Raw genomic sequence first — 19770 nt, forward strand, 5'->3', positions numbered from 1 at the left:
GTGACAAATTGGTCCCAATTGCTACTGATGGTCCCAATGCCATGTTATTGTAGTTTAGCATATAAATGAGTGTAAGAGCTCAAAAAGTCATATTAATAATGTCTAAGGAATATCAGTCTGGTTGTTAAATAAGATCCTATAAAAAGAAAATCAGAAGGTAAACCTTCATTTCTTACTAGATATTGATAGCATAAATAATGACTTTTCTCGATTTTATTTTAAAAATTAACATCTCTGCTTTCTTCTTTGCTGAGTATTAAGTGGGAATAATACCTCACATAATTTGTGACTATTAAGAACAAATCAACTATGATTAGTTTGTAAGTTAAGTTTGTAGCAACATATACAGCATATTGAATCCACAGAGCAGCAGAGGGGACCAATTCACATTTATTTGAAATCTCTAGTTCTCAATAATTGCTTCAACTTATATGTGGGAAAATCAAGATGAAAGTTTTGTGTTAGATGCTTAACAGGGACTGTACATAGGTGTTTAAATTTAGGCCCAGGAAGCTGCCAAGGCATCTGCAGCCCTTCTGGCATGATGAAATGAAATCTGAAATGAAATGAAAATGAAAAAAAATGAAATGAAATGAAAAACGAAATCTCAGCCTAGTCAATCCTCCATACCTCAAGCCCTGCCGCAACACCATGAGGTCCACACAACAGTGATTCAAAAGGGGGAAAGTTCAGAAGATGGTGTCCCAGAAGTACACCTAAAAGGCCATGTGCTTAAAGGACAGTGGGATGACCATGGCTTTCATTCAAAAACATGGAAATGGGTTCTTCTTTTACAGAAGAGCCTCAGAACACTGAGCAGATGTGAGAAAATATTTCTGGAAAATGAAAACAAAACAACACCAAAAAAGAACCAACACAACCCACCCACCCACCCAAAACACAAACCAACCAACTAAACAAAAACTACACAACAACACAACCAAACAAAAAAACCCCACAAACCAAACACCACAACACACATTACCAACCACTTCAGGTAAAAGTCAAAAAAGGAGATACCTGATCTTCAGCTATTCTCTAACCTGTTGGCTTGTAGCTTTTCTAAGAAACCAGAGTTTGAACCTCCTGCCAGGCCACACTAGAGAACACTCAACCTGAGATTTCTGGGTCTTCTGCAGCCCTGCCTGGCACGCTGGCAGGTCTGTGTTATTGTACCTGCTTCTTCCTTCACATTGCGTAGTGAGCTTAGGCACATGCTCAAGGCTATAGTTTCCCCTTCAGAAGAAGCCAAGTATACCAAAGTCTGTTACAAATTCGGACCTTGACATTTACCTCCATATTTTCACTTAGCCACAGGTAAACTGTTTAAAGTCAGAAGGGAACCACTCATAGAGGTGGGAATACTGTCCACCACCCACCTCAGATGCAGACCATACCGTGCTATTCCCTGCCCAGGTGCAAATGCATCATTCCTGACCCAGGTCTTAATCCTTTCTCTTCTCCCAGAAGAGCTTACAGCAAATGTTGTGAGACAGGCTGGAAAGTGGCATGAAGATTTTTATGCTAAAATTCAAGTACCTTTCTGCAATCTTATGAATCTAATTCCTCTTTCCTGTCTGTTTAGAAACATACCGAGGTATCATCCACTATAAATAAAAGCAATGTCTTTGAAGAAGGCCTCATATGCTCAGAAAGTCCTTTGCAATTTGTGGTTGAATCTGTTTCCTCTCGAGTTTCATCTGACATGTTGGTTTGCTAAGATCTGTGTGGTGCTTCAGATATTTTCAATTAGTCTTACTAAGACAAATTTCCCTCACATTTTGACTGAATGGGAGTTTTCATTCATGTTACCTGGACTTTTTCATTAATCAGAGAAAAAGTTTTAAATTGATAATATATTAATACAGGGAAAATAGAAAGGAGATTATCTGAATACAGATAATCAAAATAAGAAGGTTATCTAAATAGAGAACTCAAATGAAATCTAGGTCTCCTGGGGTCAAGAGGAAGATTTCACACTTGTAATTCACACTTAAAATGCACACCAAAATACATGTTTTCCTTTGTTTCTACTTAGCAGTACAAGGGTCTCAGAAAATTATATAGGCAAATAGGAATAATGACCAGTCTTGATTCTAGTATAACATGAAAGAAACAAAAGAAGCAGCATGAAGAATTGTAGAAGGCAGCGTTGAATACCTGAAGGGAACAATTCATGGGAAGTTAATGAGTACCCAACATGAGACTGAGTAGAAAAGCAACTGAGTCAGGTATGAGACCCATGGAGCAAAAGCAGAAAATGTAAACAAGGAGTCCAAAGAATGAAATAGGGTATCAACCACAAAGAAAAAACCAAGGCATTAAAAATTAGGAGAACTGAAATCAGCAACCAGATGCAGGAAGGCAGAAAAGGAAATAAGGCCATGAGTCATGAATAATTTAAAAATGTAATGTACTATTGAAAAAGAATGACAATGTGATATACAAAACTTAGCAGCCTGTCAAACTTTAATTATCTTTACAATTACTAATTAGGCCTTCTCATTGATTCAATGAAATGACAAACTTTCAAGAGTTTTAATGTTCCTGGGTTGTTTCCTCCCACCTCCCGCCTCTATGAACTGCTCATCACACTGGAGAACCAGAATCCCATCAAAGAACAGAACAGGACATTTGCTGCAAGATAATCTCTGCCCCTTAATACTACAGGAATCCTGAGTAAACCTCTATCCTAAATGAAGAACATGGTAGAAATTTTAATGACATCAGTGGAGTAGGACTTTACATGTGTTCATGACAAATAAGCCTTGCTGAGAAAGCAACCCATCTAAAACTGAAGTTGTTTTTGTTGGTTTGGGTTTTTCTGTTATTTATTTTTTGTTTGTTTGTTTTTCCCTTTGGTTCATTGATTCAGTGTTTGTTTGCTTTTTTTATTTTCATAATCTTGATTGGAATAACTACTTCTCCAATCACATGAGCATCAAAGAGGCATTAGCAGGCACACAGCAGTGGTACCTGCACACAACCATACGCAGGTACACACATACTCATCTGACATCTCCATTTCTTCCCAACTGATTTCCTTTTAATCAAATAAGGGACAGAAAGACACCATTTGTCCCAGTGCCAGCATTGTCACCTCTATGTCACCTCCTTTCCCTCCCCTCTGAGCAGCAGCACTGGGACAAGGAGAGGAGGAGGAAAGTCAGGCATTTCCCCAGTAAACCCAAAAGCAGCAGCAGTGGTTCCAGCAGGACAGAGCTGGTACCGTTCATGCTGGAAAATAATGCCTGGACTAGAGTGTGAAGAAAGATGCCTGGAGCTTTGCCACTGCTCCTTTAGGGATAGAACATGGAGCATGTTGTTATTGACAAGCTACAGGGAAAAAGCTATTTGCACTCTTTTCACTTACGTTGGCTTTTAACTACAGGTGTTAAATCTTAAAAATATATAAATTAAGTTACACTGGCCATGGGAACACTAGCTCATTTTGGTATTACTGCTTTTGCTAAAATTATTTCAACAGGTAGTTTATTCATTTCAGACAGAGTCTTAAGTCTTTTTTGCTTAAATTCAGTGGAAAATTGTACAATATGTGCCACAGGGAAATAATGTGCATTAAAAACTGGCTCGATGTCAGCCATGAGCACTTGATGAGATTCAATATGCAGATGCTAGTGCTTACTCTGGAGGAACCTGGGAAGGCATCCTTTATCTCTTATTTTAATTTTAGTACTTAAGACTAATTCTTTCAATAATTCTTAATGCTTAATTAAGAAAAAAGGCAGTAGGCATAATCTCTTTTAGAGAATCCAGTACTAAATAGAAATGCTACTTCAAAAAAAGATGTTGTTAAAGATTAGGTATAATTAATATTATATCGAAAATGGACAAAATTGAATTAAATTGATATTGTATATCTAAAGAACTCTAAATTAAATACTCCTGTCCACAGCTCTGTGAGAACAGAAGGCTTTCTGTATTGCAGCAGCACACTAAAAACACCAGAGTAAACAGAAAGATTAATTGCTGTACTCTAAAAAAGCTAAGTCTGAAAGAGACATGCATTGACTTCCGTGCTTACAGCCACTAAAAGGCAAAGACAGATTTTACTCAGAAAAATTGAGTTTGAATCTATAGTAAAAATGCTCATAGTACCTGAAGTTTTGCTGGAAACCAGAGAAAAGCTCAAAGGTAAACTTCCATTTTTGCAATGGAGAAGGCGGCAGTGAGAAAATTAATCTTGTGCATTAATCTTAGCATTCCTTACAAGTGACTCACGCCTGCAGAAAAAAACATTCCCACTATCTAGTTAGAAAATGTCATGTTTCCCACATGGAAGAGAGGAGCCCAAGCAGCACTGGTTTTATTACTTTCACCCTGATGAATCTGTTTACAGACCCTTCAGCTGTTCAGAGTCTCAAACTGCAATGGAAAATAGTTTCCATTTACCAACAAAAATTAAACTAGCCCTCACTTGCATAATAAGCTCAAGCCAGAGCATTCCTAAACAATTCCTTACAAATTTCTAATTTATTATGACAGTCCTTGGTAAAAGCATCTACAATGACAAGTGACAACAAAGCAAAGGAGAAGCTAGTTACTCCATTGCAATATGTGTTAACACATTTACAAGCTATAAATATATACTTTACATGGTGAAAAGCATTTTTAAAAGTCCATTTGAGAATGAAGAGCAGGAAATGTCCTTGGTGAGGTGGATGAGTTAGAGGTCAGCAGGATATCTGCGGCACCTGAACCCCCACCGTTTCTTGAGACTGAGTCCATCAGCTCCTTTTTTCAGTGAACACTGACATCCATGGGGAGCACTGACTGCACCCCGCTCTCATCCACCTCAGTAAAAGCCAATGTAGTTACAAACAGGGAAAAAAAAAACATGCTTAAAGAGTCCGGTTTGCAAAAAGAACAGTCATTCCTGATGCTTCATTCTTCACTACATCAGGGTGCTGCATGACCACCCTCCTCGTCCAGGAGGCTGATGTCTCCAGTCAGCTCTCCAACCACTCTCCCTCCTCAGGACAGGGGTGCCAATGTAGACATGTGACATGTAGAAGAGGGTGCAGGAGGCTGGTTACACCACAGTCAGGTGCTCAGGGTGCCTGCCCGGAGGGCAAGGTGCTCCTCGGCATCACCACCTCGCACCCACATCCCTTGGGTCACACAGGAGACTCCAGGTGGATTTGAAGATGGGATGGGGAGAACAAGCAACTGAGCACTGGGAGACGGAATTTACCGTCTTCATAAAACACCTGTAGAAGCAGGTAAAAACCCTCAAAGCTTAACCACTCGCAAAACAATAAAGAATCAATATGAAACAACTGAACTACACAGAACACTTAGAGTAAGCAACCGATTGCAATTTATTCACCTTAAAAGTATTTCCCAATACAGTTACTCAGCTGAGCTTCTGTTTTGCTTTTTATTAATGTGACATGAAAGCTGAACTCAGATCGGTTTTTCTCTATTTTTATTTATACACGTGGGAACCACTTACAATTCAAATATGATTTTTTTACAGTGTTCCTGAATGAAAATTACCAGTTTGGTCTGAATAGTTCTTCTGTACCAGCTTATGTCTTTCACTAGTTGCTTTTTCACAACATAATGTATTGAGAAAGGACTAAGATTACTGAAAATAATCATATTGGCAACCAAGGAAGGCAAATTATAGAGAACAAATATTTCAAGTTTTTAAAGCCAACTGCTCCTATTAAGAATTTTATTTCCAACTTCCTTCCATTTTCCTTTATTAAATATTAAATTCTACTGGAACTGGAATGTTGTACAATGATTTAAATATTCTTTAAGTGTTTTCCCTCTGTCTCCCTATCTTGCACATTAGGTCAGTTGCCTCACTTCACAGCCCAGCTGAAAAGTTGTAACAGAAGAGTGAAGGCAAAATAAACTTGAAGATGCCACCATAAAATATAGAATTCTTTGCTGTTTCAAAGAAACTCAAGGAGTTTTTCCACTTCTCACACTACGGTAAATGATGTAAGACAAAAAGATGGGACAATCTGTTAATAACTTAAATTCCATCTATCTCCAGTATCTCACTGTGGTTTACAAAATCCTTAATTGTGTTTGGGTTTTTCATTGTTCGGGGTTTTTTTTGGTTGCTGTTGAGTTTGGCACAGACAAGGACAAAGCGTCTCCAAGCCATGACCTATTAGAAGCTTTTATATGAAAAAAATAAAGGCTTGTACTATCTAGGTGTTTATTTTAATTTGCCAGCAGGTTACAGAAAAAAAAAAAAAAAAAAACAACAAGATTAAAGTGAGACAGTGTAAAGAGAAAGAATTATAATGTGTCAACTACATTAATTAGAGTGATGAGTTTCCAAGGTGATTTCAAAAATTAATGCTTTTGGAAAATACATGTAGTATAGACTTTAAGTGATATAAATGTAAATTAAAGCCTAGAACAGTTATTACAAGAGAGAATACAACACTAAAAAGGAAGACCAAATAGGCATTCACGCTTATTCATCTGCCATCCATTTTTTTCTTTCATCTATAGCCCACTAATTACCTTAATTTGCATACATGCTAATATGCATATTTACTAACTTTTCATAAGCACCTTTTATAAATATAAAGCACATTGAAGTGAACTGGAGGATTATAGAAAACTTCATCAAAAAATGTATTCCCTTCATTAATATGCCTGATGGCTTCACTAAAAGATCTCACTGGAAAGATATTACCCAGCAATAGGAATCTTAAACCTAGTTAAACTTAACCCAGCTGGGCAGAAATGGTAGATGTTTGTTTAGCTTGGAGTGATTGTTGTTCTCGTGCTTTAGAGCGTCTCAGCCATGTTAGAAAAGCATCTCTCAAAGTCAATCGCATGCATCGTCTAGAAAAACAGTAATAAAGCAAGCTGTTGATCTTTCATAATTGAAACAAATAAGGATAATGCCAGACATTCTCTGACTCAATAGAAAAAAAAAAAAAAAAAGAAACTCAAACCACTGAGAAGTGAAGTAACGCGCCACAAAAAGTCAGTAAAAGAGTAAAAGAGTTCTCCTGACACATTACGTTGGCCCCAGGATGGGAGATTCCACCTCAACTTGAAGTCCAGACTGTCAGTTAGGACAGCTATAATTTAAGATTTGTCATAATGCCATTATTCTCCATAGAAAATTAAAACCTGGAGTTTCTTTGATCCCTGTTTTAAACAATTAACTAGAATGCTTAGAAACGTTAAAGCAGCAATCCTTATATAGCTCCAGATCTTAAAATGCAAACTTCTAAAAAGAGCCCTTCAAGTACATTTCATGCTGTCAGTTTAGTTAGTAAGATATTGAAGAGAGTAGAAATATTCTACTGAAGTCAGTGGGACTACACACACACGAGTTCAGTCACACAGGATTTTATCTTAATCTTCAGTGCTGATACACCAGAACTGCCCACGTTACTACTTTCACGATAGATAAAGATGAACAATATAACTCGCAACCTTTATCACCATAATTAATTATTACTCACCTGTTCCATTCAGTAAAGATTGACTTCTTGATCTGCAAAATCTCCTGGTCACCTATCAAAATATGACCCACTTGCTCCACTGCTTATTTAGGAACCTTTTGAGTCATTTGACCTACTCCTCATTGGTTTTGTCCATTTCCCTGAAGCACTTTTCTTCTATTCCATCTAACTTGTCTGGGCAGGCTCGACATTCTCCTTTCCCCATTTCCTCCTCTTAAACTTTCTGACTCTCTTCAATAAGTCATCTTCCTCACTACCTTACATCCACACTAGATCATAGCAGGAGTTGGACTTGATCCTTGAGGGTCCCTTCCAACTCGGGACATTCTGTGATTCTATGATAGCAACGTATTAACAAAAAAGGACAGGACAATTACTTTGAAAACACAAACATTAACCTCTCAACTGTTACACTGCTTCCTTTGCCTCTACTCTTCTTACTCAAAGAGCATTCATTAGTAGCTCTTTGATTTCTTTTTCACTTGAAACATGGGCAGCTGCTGCTCCTGGGTAAACTGTGGGGTGGGATTACAGGCGAGCAGCCTGTGCTCACACTGCAACCCCATAACAAATATCAATTAGGTCACCTTAAAGAACAAGCCACTTTTCACGTATGATGGAGTAAGAGCATTTGTAATGGACAGAAACTACTTAATAGCTCATATGCAGCAAACTAACATTTGAGTTTATTTTCAAAAATGTGAACTCTTCATGAAAGCTATTTTAGGTCTCACTGTCACTTACACAGGGGATCTTCAGAGTATACATTTTCTACCACTATTAGCTGCTTTACACATTCAGAGAAATGTAAAGGAATGTTATTGCAAGGGACAACCAAGCCATTTACATCATATGTAATGGAAAATGCAGCAGAACATATCCATATGATAAAATAATCTTCCATTTGAGACAGAGTCCATCAAAACTCTAAAAAAGGTTTGTTTCTGTGATTTATTTTAACCTTGCATAATCTATCTTTGTTGTGGGGGAAGGAGTTTTGTTTGTTTAGTTTTTACCAAGGAGACTAAAAATTAAATATTCTTATCTCATAAATAATGCAACAGAACCACACTGTAGATACTTCAGAGCAAGTAAGGATGTCTCATCACTTCTACGATTCTCCATTAATTTGAGGTTTCAAAAGTTACACAGCATATCAGCAAATACAATGCACTGATGGGAATATTCTGACAGAAGCACAGAAATCTGCCACTGCCACATTCTTAGTCATTTTCTTAAAAAAAATAGCTACAAGACCTAATAGAACATTTAACAATAAAACTATCGTTTATTTTCAAATACGTCTTTCCATACATGCTAAGTAGCTCACGTCTCTCTGTTGAGGAGATGCTAGACAACTTGGCAACTAGATGTGAATTAAACAAAATTTAAAAACATCTCCAAGTATTCAACCCTGCAAAGGTCTAAGTACCTGAAAGGTGAGAGGTCCCCTGAATGCTTAATGCTCAACAAGAACTTTCCGTATCTCTCAAGACCAAGCCTAAGAGCTTTTTGTTTCTTCGTGCCAACCCATTTAATGTAATCCTGTCTCCCTGATTGTGTATTTTAGGAAATGAAAGCAGTGTCCTGTCTTTGAATAAATCTTTACCTTTTCAATACACACAGTTCTTGCTATCTTTAAAGCCTACAGTTCACTTTGCATGAATTAATGTGATTCTCCTGTAAAAGCTGGCTTGAACATTGAAAATAATGGACAAGCATTAAATAAATTTGGAAAGCAAAGAGCAAAGCTCAGGATGAGATGGAGACTCCCTGCAGCCACCCCACCTGGCAACAAGAAGGCAGAGGCCACCACAGCTGCTAGTCCCCACCACCCCAAGGATAAGTGAGACATTCCAAGACAGCAGCTCATGTAAATATTTTGAATGTCGTATTCAGGAGGAATTTAAGTGAGCAGTTGGGCACACCACCATAATGGAACTTACTCTGAGAAGATGCGGGTTTTATTAGAGCCAATGCTTTCTGCTTTCCTGCTCATGAAAACTCCATGCAGTCAAATTTTCACAGTGTTTCCTGTCATTTTTCAAGTTGCAGAGCAAGATGCATGTACAATGTCCTAAAAATCAGGCAGAAGACAAACACTTTACAAGCATTTCTGACAGCACTGCCCTAAATAAGCTTGTGGTCATCCCTCAGCTTTTCCCCAGACTGAACCAAAGAAGGTCACCTATGTCTCTCTTGAGCAAGTGGAGCACTTTCAGACAGACTGCACACTTCTGCGCTTCTCTCTTTTCTCAAGTCGTGCTTCACATCTGCCTTTACCACGGCCTGACATTTTCTTGGCCTACTAGCTTTCCTTTTCCCTCTAAATCCCATACACCAGTAGATCAGCCCTCTCACCTCCCACCTGTGTGAGGTGCCACCTCCTTGTACCTATTCGGAAACCTCGACATCCCTCCCCTCACCTCTTGCCAACCACAGCATCCCCCACACACCCCAGCTCGCTAAACCTTTGTGCATACACAACCCCATTTAAGATGGGAGGAAATCAAGGGGCATGAAGGGAACCAGGGCTTGAGAACTGCTTTAACAGATGGTTAAGCAACACATATTTCCAGCATAGCTGCTCTGCACATGCATGTACCAGGTCCAGGGAGATAACACAGCTGAGCGAGACAGAGTCTCTTCTGGCTGGGGAAGCTGTCTGGAGGAGGAATTACAGAGCAAGGACAAGACTCAACCTTGGTGCTGGGCCTCTGCCAAGACAAGGCAATGGGATGAAAGGACCTGACCTCTGAAACTTGCCTGAAGATTAAATTAGCTTCTTCACATTGTGTACAAATGTAACTGTTTTGATTGCGGTTTGCCATCCTACCAGACTGTACTAAAAGTTTTCCTCTCAGTGTAAACCAATTACTTCAACAGCCTAATGTGTTGTGGGATTGCATGCACATGTCCTGCATTAGCATCTCCTCTGTGTGACACACTGCTGTCACACCGACCCTCTTCTTACCAGGAAAGAAAAGCCTCCTGGCCCACCGACTGGTCAGGCATGGGCAGGACACCAAAGGCAGATACTTGCTGGACACCACCATGGTGCTTGGCCAGATAAATATAAAAAGAGACATTCTTACTACATGTAAACATTTTGTATGACAAGGATCCTTCTGATATTTTTTAATGATCAAAATCTCCTTATTATCTTCCCTAATATGACTGTTGCCAGCGATGTCTTTGCAAAGCTAAATGTGAAGAGGACAAAGGATTGGGCTCCAGCAGCATTACCAAAGAAAATACGGGTGTGTGAGGAGAGTTGTTTTGTTGCTTCTAAGAATATTTTAAGTAATAAAGAGTCAAAAGCAGCTATAATAATAACACCTGACAGAAAAAATCATGCTGTGTGAAGAACAAATAACGATCATCTTAACAACAGACAGGGCCAATCTCTTTACCCAGGGTGACAAGTCACAAGCAGAACGTATTCTGCCTTTTCAACATCGGACCTCAAAACATGCCATTAGTAACACTAGCAAAAATGTCTATTGCCGTCACGGATTCACAAGGGGCTTCTCTTGTGTTAGGTTGCCACCTCAAAAACATCTCATTAAGAAGTCACCCCTACCACTCTTAATATGATGGGTAACGTGCAAGTACAGCAGCACACACTTGGCCCTTTATCACACACAAAGCACATGCCAACTGCTACCCCTCAAAAGGTCCCACATCAGTCTTCTCAGTATTAACACCAAAGAGGCAAATCCAAAACCAGAATTTTTTTAAAAAATAAGCAACAACAAACACCACACCACAGAAGCAGCAGGTTCTAGCATCTGGATGATTTAACTGATGTATGCCAGAACAGCCTTTCTTTCACATAATGATACATTGAGCCTGGTCCTGTTGTTTATAAATACATTCAACATAAGGATAATCACTGACACTGCCAAAGTAAAGAGGATTTTACATGCATGGCAATCAGCCTTGGTCACCTTGACTGAGACAGATGGAAAAGCTGGGGGAAGAAAAAAAAAAAAAGGGTATAAAGTCCTTTTTTAAAGATAGAATGGTAGAGTTAATAGGTCATCCTGAATATTAATTTTATTCTACTCAGAGATTCTCTGATGGACTTGGGAACACAGCCATAGACTCGAGGGAGCAGACCCACAAGGGACTGATCACAGAGCTTTCTCATTTTAAATTCCAAGAGGACAGCAGTACTGCAACAAATCAGTCACTGTGAACTTCCAAATATCCAGTGGGAAATGTGTTTAGCAATATAACAAAACATTAATGCTCTCCTAAAACCAACAATGGGACAGTGCTAGCTTTTGATAGTCAAACAGAAACTCATTCTTTCACAGATGGGAAGAGTTTCACTAAGTCCTAGCTCCTAAAAATGAAAGGACAGATCAGATTAACATGCAGAAGACAATGTATCTGTCCCACAAGCAGAAGACAACTTCCTGAAAGATTTTCTGCAGGCTCAGTAAACACTAAGTAAGAAGAGTGAGCTTAAGAGAACACTTAAGATACAAAGGCTACCGCCTCCGTTATGAGGAACGTCTCTGCACTTAACCAAGGGGTCTTGCCAGTAGCCAGGTTGGCAAAAGTTGTAATGAGCCCTCGTGGAGCTAAGGTGCCAGAGGACTCTAAAGAAGAAGAGGAAAGGTATCCACAGGCCTTGTATTTTAACAGTAATGAGAAATCTGAAACCTGCTTATCAGAACCAACTGCCCTTTGCACATGGGACAGCAATGAGAAAGTCTTTCACTGGGAGCAGGAACCTTTAAAAGGGAATAGGAATTAAACTCTTGTTTTCCAACATGTCCTTATGTCATTTCACATATCTGTATATTTATGACCAGGCTTCACACACAGATACTTAGCTCAGTCCAGTTCTTGTGGAGATTCCTTGGTGGAGTACAGACAAGTACAAGCAGTTGAATCCAACAAACCCATGAACACTGCATAAGAAGAAAACTGCTCAGCCTAAGTAGAAACAGCCTCCATTAGAAGAGCAGCCTCCTAAATCATTAATCATTTCTATGTCAGCACATATAGCCCTGGCACATTGACTGTTCTTGTGCACCCCTGAGTGCATATACTGACAGCCCAGAATATGCTATCTATCAAGAGATAACAAAACACTTCAGTCTATAAAACAGAAAAATGTAGCTAACTAGCTGGTCCTGAGGAGCATGCAAGATGAGAAAAAAGGTGTTCTCCCTTTTCTGCTAAAGAGCTCAGCACTCTGGTCTTTTTCTTCCACTGAGCAGAGAAGATTGGTACAGCTGGGCTTTATCTCAGCAACTTCAGAACTAGTTCATCCTCTTGCAATAGCTGGGCTTTTCTTCACTACAGGTACGTATGGCTCGTCACACAACAGTCTGTGGCTTGAAGACATTAACAATCTTCCATGGGATCTTACTAGCAATGTAAATACTTTTAAACTTTCATTTCAAAGTCCATCTGCTTTTTGGACCAAACTCTTGTGTTCCAGAAGAGTTACTGAATGTTTATAATTGTCAGTATATAGACTCAGGCATTTCTTTTTTCTATTCCTTACCTAGTTACACTGTGTACTGTGCTACTGTGCTACTGTGTAAGACTGCCTGTCAATGAACAGCTAAAGGCAAATTTAATTTTACAAGTGCCTGTAGTGACAGGACAAGGGGTAATGCCTTTAAACTGAAAGAGGGCAAATTTAGATTGGATAGAAGGAAGAAATTCTTCAACCACGAGGGTGCTGAGGCACTGGAACAGGCTGCCCAGAGAGGCTATGAACGCTCCATCCCTGGGAGTTTTCAAGACCAGGTTGGATGGGGCTTTGAGCAACCTGGCCTAGTGGAAGGTGTCCCTGCCCATGGCAGGAGGGTTGGAACCAGATGAAGGTCCCTTCCAACCAAGCCACTCTATGATTCTATGAATTCTTCATTATTCTGGTGAATATTTGAAGCAATATAAGTAACTACTTGGTAGTTTTCATCCACCTAACTCAGGGCAACATGCATTTTTTCAGAACTACAACACCACTATGAGCCTAAAAATGACTAAACCCTTTAAATGCTCAACATCTGTGAGATAAAAATATCTGCTGGCAGCAAATGAGGAGAAGAAAAAAGTTTTACATAGGACTTTTATATTCATTTATTTACTTTGGCTCCAAATACAGTGGCAACGTTAGCAGTTTTCATCACCAATACAAGGTTATATAATTAAAACAAATGAAAATAAAAATGTCTTTTGACATCTCACTTTCATTTCAAGGCTAGGTTTCAAGGCTTCAGTACTTTCAGTGTTTGCATATTAAATTAATTCTGTCATATATAAGCATTATATGGATAATACAAGTTTTCTTTATTTAGAGGTAGAAAAGTATTGACTAGAAAACCAGGCTTATTATTTTGATAGTCTTCTCCATTTAGAAAGGTAGGACAGCATCTTTGCATCTGACAGAAATAAATATTTAATGCCTTTTTAAAAGCATTGTTGTGTAAAGTTGCAAAGAAAATGTTAGAGAGCATCTTTGATTTCCTTGCTTTTGTTTCAGAACATTATTCCCATTTGATAAAGATTTCACAAGCTGTCTTTTGTGTCCACATGAAGGATTTCTTGGCCCTGAAATATTCATAAAGCTTCCCAGCTTCCTTTATTTCATAAACATGAAAACACAAAGAGTATTTAGCTGCAATCCAGCACAACTTAAACAGGAGCTCAAGAGCAGTTACAGGTACCATGTCTGCTCCAAAATATCACTATTTTTTGTTGGTTTACAACCAAGTTTTCCTTAATATGAGTGAGAGATCCACACTAAAAAGAAAGTCTTGCATCTATAAAGTACTTGGGGAAAGTGGTTATATAATAATAACAGATCTACACTGGATTTTGAGAACAAGACCAATTCCCTTTCTGTCAAAACCTTTTGGATACTAGATCAATTTCTGGTGTAAGACACTAAGGTACCCACAATAGAGAATGCTTAGTACACAATCAAGCTTGTGTATTCTTATCTACACTGTGTGCACAAACAGAGCACACAGTATTGATTTGGGGACCATGCATCCTAGGAGATCATTGCAATTGTCAAATAGCCATCACAAATTCCACATGCCAGCTGCAGATGTCAAATGCTGCAGGAGTTAATGGGCACACAGACTGCCCATGCTGCCTACGGGACAGCACAGACACGCTGTACAAAGGTACACAAACTTAATGACAAGGTTACTTGCCAGGCCCACATCATGGCAGAACTACTAGACCTCCATAGGGACACTGGGGTATAATGCAAGAACTGTCCAGCATACAAGTCAAACAGAGCAGGGGCAACAGGCGGGAAAGCTATTTTGCAGAAAAGGTCCTGGTTCTGGTGGACAACGAGCTGAACGTGAGCCATCAATAATCCTTCACGGCAAAGAAGGCTGGCAGCTTCCTAAGCTGCATAAGCTGCATTAAGCAAAGTGTCACCAGCAGGTCAAGGGAGAGGATCGTTCCCCTCTATGCAGCCTGGGTGAGACACACCTGGATGTGGGGTGCAGTTCTGGGCTCCCCAGTACAGCAGAGACAGGGACGTACTGGAGCAAGTCCTCCAGCAAAGGGCCACAAAAATTAAGGGACAGGCGCATCTCTCATACAAGGGAGAGGCTGAGAGAGCTAGAGACGAGAAGACTCAGGGTGGGTCTTACCGACATGTAGAAATACCTGATGGGGGCAAGAAGTACAGATTCTTCTCTGTGGTGCCCAGTGACAGAACAAGAAACAGTGGGCACAGACTGAAATCTCACTTAAACATGAGAAAAAAAAAAACCTTTTTACTGTGAGTGTGGTCAAACACTGGAACAGCTTGCACGGTCTCCATCTCTGGAGACATCCAAAACACAACTAGACACAGCCCGGATCAACCTGCTGTAGCTGACCCTGCCCTGAGCAATGGGTTGGACCAAATTATCTCCAGAGGTGCCTTTCCAATCTCAACTGTTCTCTGATTCTGTAAAAAATAAAGAAAAAAGATAACTTCTAATCTTTCCCTGCTACAAGTCATATTAGACTGCACTTGTAAAACTGGCAGGAACGCATATAGACAAATATGATTTGTAAGCTGACAGTGCCATTCATTCAAGTTTATCAGTAGACTCAAGGGAGTTATTACTTTCATTCTACACCCTTCCCAGAGGAAGGAAAAACTATTTTAAGCTCATAAGACTTCTTCTGTCAGATAAACAGAAACTTTTATCTACAGTAGTTTACTGACCAGCTGAGAAAATAAGTGGCAAAATATAATCTAGTAAAACAAATTCGTACATCATGCTATTTTCCCAAAACCTTCACTGTCAGTCATAGATTTTGAAGGAGTATTAACACGCTAATCAGTACACTGTCAAAATAAAAAGTACGTATTGTGATAAATAAGTATGCCTCACAGAACATTCAAGTTATTATGAAAATAAATTTCTTCATAATTCAAAATGATAGCACACACTTTTTCTTTATGGAATATAAGAAAGTGTGCTGGCTGCACACTTGTACTCCTCCTAAATGTACCCAACAAAAACTGCTGCCAAAAGCGAGAGCTCTTCTTTAGGGGACAAACAAAAAATGAAGGAAGAAAGAATGTAATAAAAACATTTGCTTGAGTAACTCATTAGCAAACTACCGAATAAATTAATAAGCTAATAAACCTTTCTGTTTAAAAGAAATCCATCATACTTAGATTTTATTTTACTATTTCATGCCAATGATGGGGCTGACTAAAAGAATTTAGATTCAAATCTGAGTATGAAGTTGCCCAAAACTGTGCAGCTGGGGAAGAAATCCAAGGAAACAGTCTGGTCTTTTACTGCAAATCAAAGCAAGCAATTCTCAAAATAAAACCTGACATTTTCCAAAGTCACAAAACAACAAAGACAGGCAAGACCATTTCTTCTTATGAGGAGCTTACCTTCATCTCACTGTCTTTAAATTCCTCCAGAATGTAGTAGTATCTTCCCTTTGGAGTCAAGGTCATTGACAGGCAGCTCCAATCAAAACCCACTAATATTCACATCTATCCAATCCTGAGACCCAGCCAGGAGCAGTGCTGTCCTAATCAGGTCTCTTCCCTTGCCCTCTTGCCAGGATGCTTCTTTACAAAAGCTCTGTCCCAACTCAGTGTCTCCTGTGCACATTTTTCCACAGAGAGGGATTCAAATGTGCAGAACCGGTTAACTGCCTATCTTGTGACAAAGGTGACACATGACTTCCACTGATATCAAAACAGCATCAACTATTGGAGTTTACTCGATGTTAAAGAGATAATACGAAAAGACAGCATGAGTCTTCCACCAGCCTAGTATCCTGTATTAACTAGCAAAAAGGATCAACTTGTCATGTTTGGCAAGCACTCATCCACAACTGGATTTAGTTCCATCCTGTACAGTGGCATGGCATGTTATTAATTATTACTAATAAAATACTGAGGAATTCTATAAAGTAGCAAAGGGTGTTCTGTCCTCCACATCATGATTACAAATGAAGTCAATGCATAGCTCAAGAGCCACTATTCAAAGTAGTCATAAAGCCATTTCCAGTGGTAAAATGAGACAGACACCTGAAAATGCTTAAGCAGTGCTGGAGTGCCTGACATACCAGCAATATTTGGGAGGACTGGGAGGAAGAAGAGACTGCAGACTTTTTCAGCTGTTTCCAATGAGAGAAGAAACAACTCCTGTTCACATTAAAGGGATTAGAGTCCGAGTCCTGCAAACAGAGGTACACCACAAGCCACGCAGAAATCAAATATGCTTTAAAAGTTCCATGTATAACAGGAGTAATGCAAATAACTTGATCAGGATAGACTTTACTGCATCAAATTTATTCATAGCCAGATCACAGCTCACAGCCTGTTACCAATGCTAGAAAGCAGCCTTGACTAAGCCAAGGCCATTCCAGAGGAGTTTCACAGATGAGAAGATGCATTAAGGGATTTGACTTACAGAGATGATTTTAACATTTTGCTAATCTAAGTGGTACTGCATTTGACCCATGCTAGTACCTAAATGAATAAAGTTTAGAATAGGAAAAAGAAAACTAGATTGCTCTATCAGCTCGCAAAGCCAAGCACCTCATGCCTATTAGCCCAAAATACATTTCATAATAAAGGCACACTCCGAGGAGAAACGGTGTTAAATGCTCCGGTGGGGGGATTGGACTAGATGATCTTCCGAGGTCCCTTCCAATCTCTAACATTCTGTGATTCTGTGTGATCTCACAACAGTTTGTGAAGCACGATGCCTGGTAGGAGGAAAGTTAGAAGTAGTGTACGACCTAATCACAAGAGGTCAAAATGGGAAAAGCCAGACATGTAACGCAGGAAAGAATGAAGTTGTCCAAAGGCACCAACTGTATCTCTCACTTTGTTCAAAGGCTCACAGGATTTGCCCGCTACAAAATAACCATACGCTAAGGAAGGGCTTTGAAAAATGACAGGCAAAAGAGTATTCTAGCACTCAGTTCCCCCTTAGCAAACCATAAACACCAAAATCCAAAAAGCCTCCATCACCACATTCTTTACCAATTCACAGAGGCCAGTTACCAAGAGTTCATAAAGCACTCTGCATATCCTTCTTTGAGACCTTGGTTCACTAATGCTTTCACAGCAGGAATATATCATACATTCTCCATCAATATGAACCAATGTTAAAGCAAAAGAAGCTATGAAATACATCAAACCTCCAGCTAATTTCTACGGAGCTTTGCATTTCTGCTGATATTTCTGGTTTCCATTTCACTCCAGTCTTTCTCATATTATTTAATTCACTTATTTAATGAATTATATAGCACCTATATCCTTAACAGTCAGCTATCCTTCTCATATAGCCTTAAAAGGACTTGTTTAGGTTTGCAGGGTAAGGGGGAGGAGAGGGGGCTCCTTCTCAGTGCACTATGTCAAGGTTGTTGGAAGCCAGCAGATCCTGGCCTCCCGACCCGTTTTTAAATAGCGAATTATGAAAACAGTCCACACGCTGTTTCTCACTAAATTCAGTTTTATGATTCTACTTGCAGCAAGAGATAGAATCTGCATTTTGGTGAGAAACAGTACGTGAAGTATTCTATAATTTTCACTTTAAAAGGATACGAGAATCACTGGCTCCTTACAAACTTGACATATTCAGCGCACACACAGACAAAAATTTAAACAAGTCCTTTTAAGGCTGCATAGCTTCTGTCTTTCTAAAAAAAAAAAAAAAAAGAAAAAAAAACCCAACCCTCACACACATATTTACTGGACTGGGTTGCAAGAGCTTCCCAGGGCTCTTCTCTATCCCTCTATGAGAATCAAACCATTCTCTGTTTCCATACACATGGGGACAAAATGCCATCTTATTCCTCACAAGAGGGGAAGGGATGCCCAAGTGACATTTCTTCCACTCAGCAGAAACCTTAAAATACATAAATAAATAAAAATTGATTTTAAAGCACCCTACAAATGGGAAAAAAAAAATGAAAGTGGGAAAAATGGCATTGGATTAAACCAATGTACTAAAACTACAAGCTATTTTTTTGCCCCCGGGACACTAAAGCCCAATCTTCATTTTCCTAATGCACTTGACTACCAATCTTTGCTTAGGTTGTGCATTTCCTGCCTTCATGATATTAATGTACTTTAAAGCCCAGAAGACCAATTGGTACATCGGATTTTATGTCTTATAAAGTGATCTGCCCCCATAGTAAATACATTCCAGTCAATAAAAAAGTCTAGAGATGAAAATATCTTATAACTTTTCCAGGTTTTATGTCCTCCAGCACATTCTGTCTCCATGGATACTCAAGGATCTATTTTTCATTTATTCAGAGTGGCATATGAGCCTTTGTACAGATACACACAATGCTAACAGTCCTTACACACAGAAAATACCACAAATTCCTTAATGCAAATCTTTTTAATCTAAAATAGTTCTTTTGTGAAAACCAATACTTCTTGTGGACTCCACAAGTCCTGTTCAGGACAGATATTTCCTATTCCAAACAACACATGAGGAGAGGAAGGTGAGCATTATCTGATGGAGAGGTTGTTTGAGAAACACCCTGCTTCCATAGCAGAAGCCTCCTAATTATTAATCAAAGTTTATTTAGACCTAGCTTATGATGCACTTGTTGTCATTGCTGTGCTTTAATGGAATGAATTCTCTTTCTGTTTATTCCCTTGAGATAGTAATTGAGAATAATCATACCCTTCTCATCTTCCCTTTTGATAGGCTAAGCAAATTTATTCTCCTACAGTCCTCAAGACAACAGTACCTCTATTTCCTTAAATGTTTCCGTACAATTCCTCCAGACATTAATTTCTTTTTCTTGAACATGA

At 39.1% G+C, this 19770-nt stretch overlaps 1 protein-coding gene across 4 annotated transcripts in view; it reads right to left on the reverse strand.

Annotated features, from left to right (window-relative positions):
• ARHGAP6 (Rho GTPase activating protein 6) overlaps positions 1-19770 on the reverse strand; it is a 168473-nt gene that overhangs the window by 127803 nt on the left and 20900 nt on the right. Inside the window, exon 1 of one of the 4 annotated variants that reach the window (XM_082059720.1) lies at positions 9419-9540. The exons of the other annotated variants lie outside the window; for them this stretch is intronic. The gene's annotated coding sequence lies outside the window, so the exon portion shown is untranslated. Of the gene's footprint in view, positions 1-9418; positions 9541-19770 lie in introns of those variants that run through there. 4 annotated transcript variants of the gene reach the window in all.

Source organism: Streptopelia decaocto, assembly GCF_964273445.1.
Source record: "Streptopelia decaocto genome assembly, chromosome: 1".
NCBI lineage: Eukaryota > Metazoa > Chordata > Aves > Columbiformes > Columbidae > Streptopelia > Streptopelia decaocto.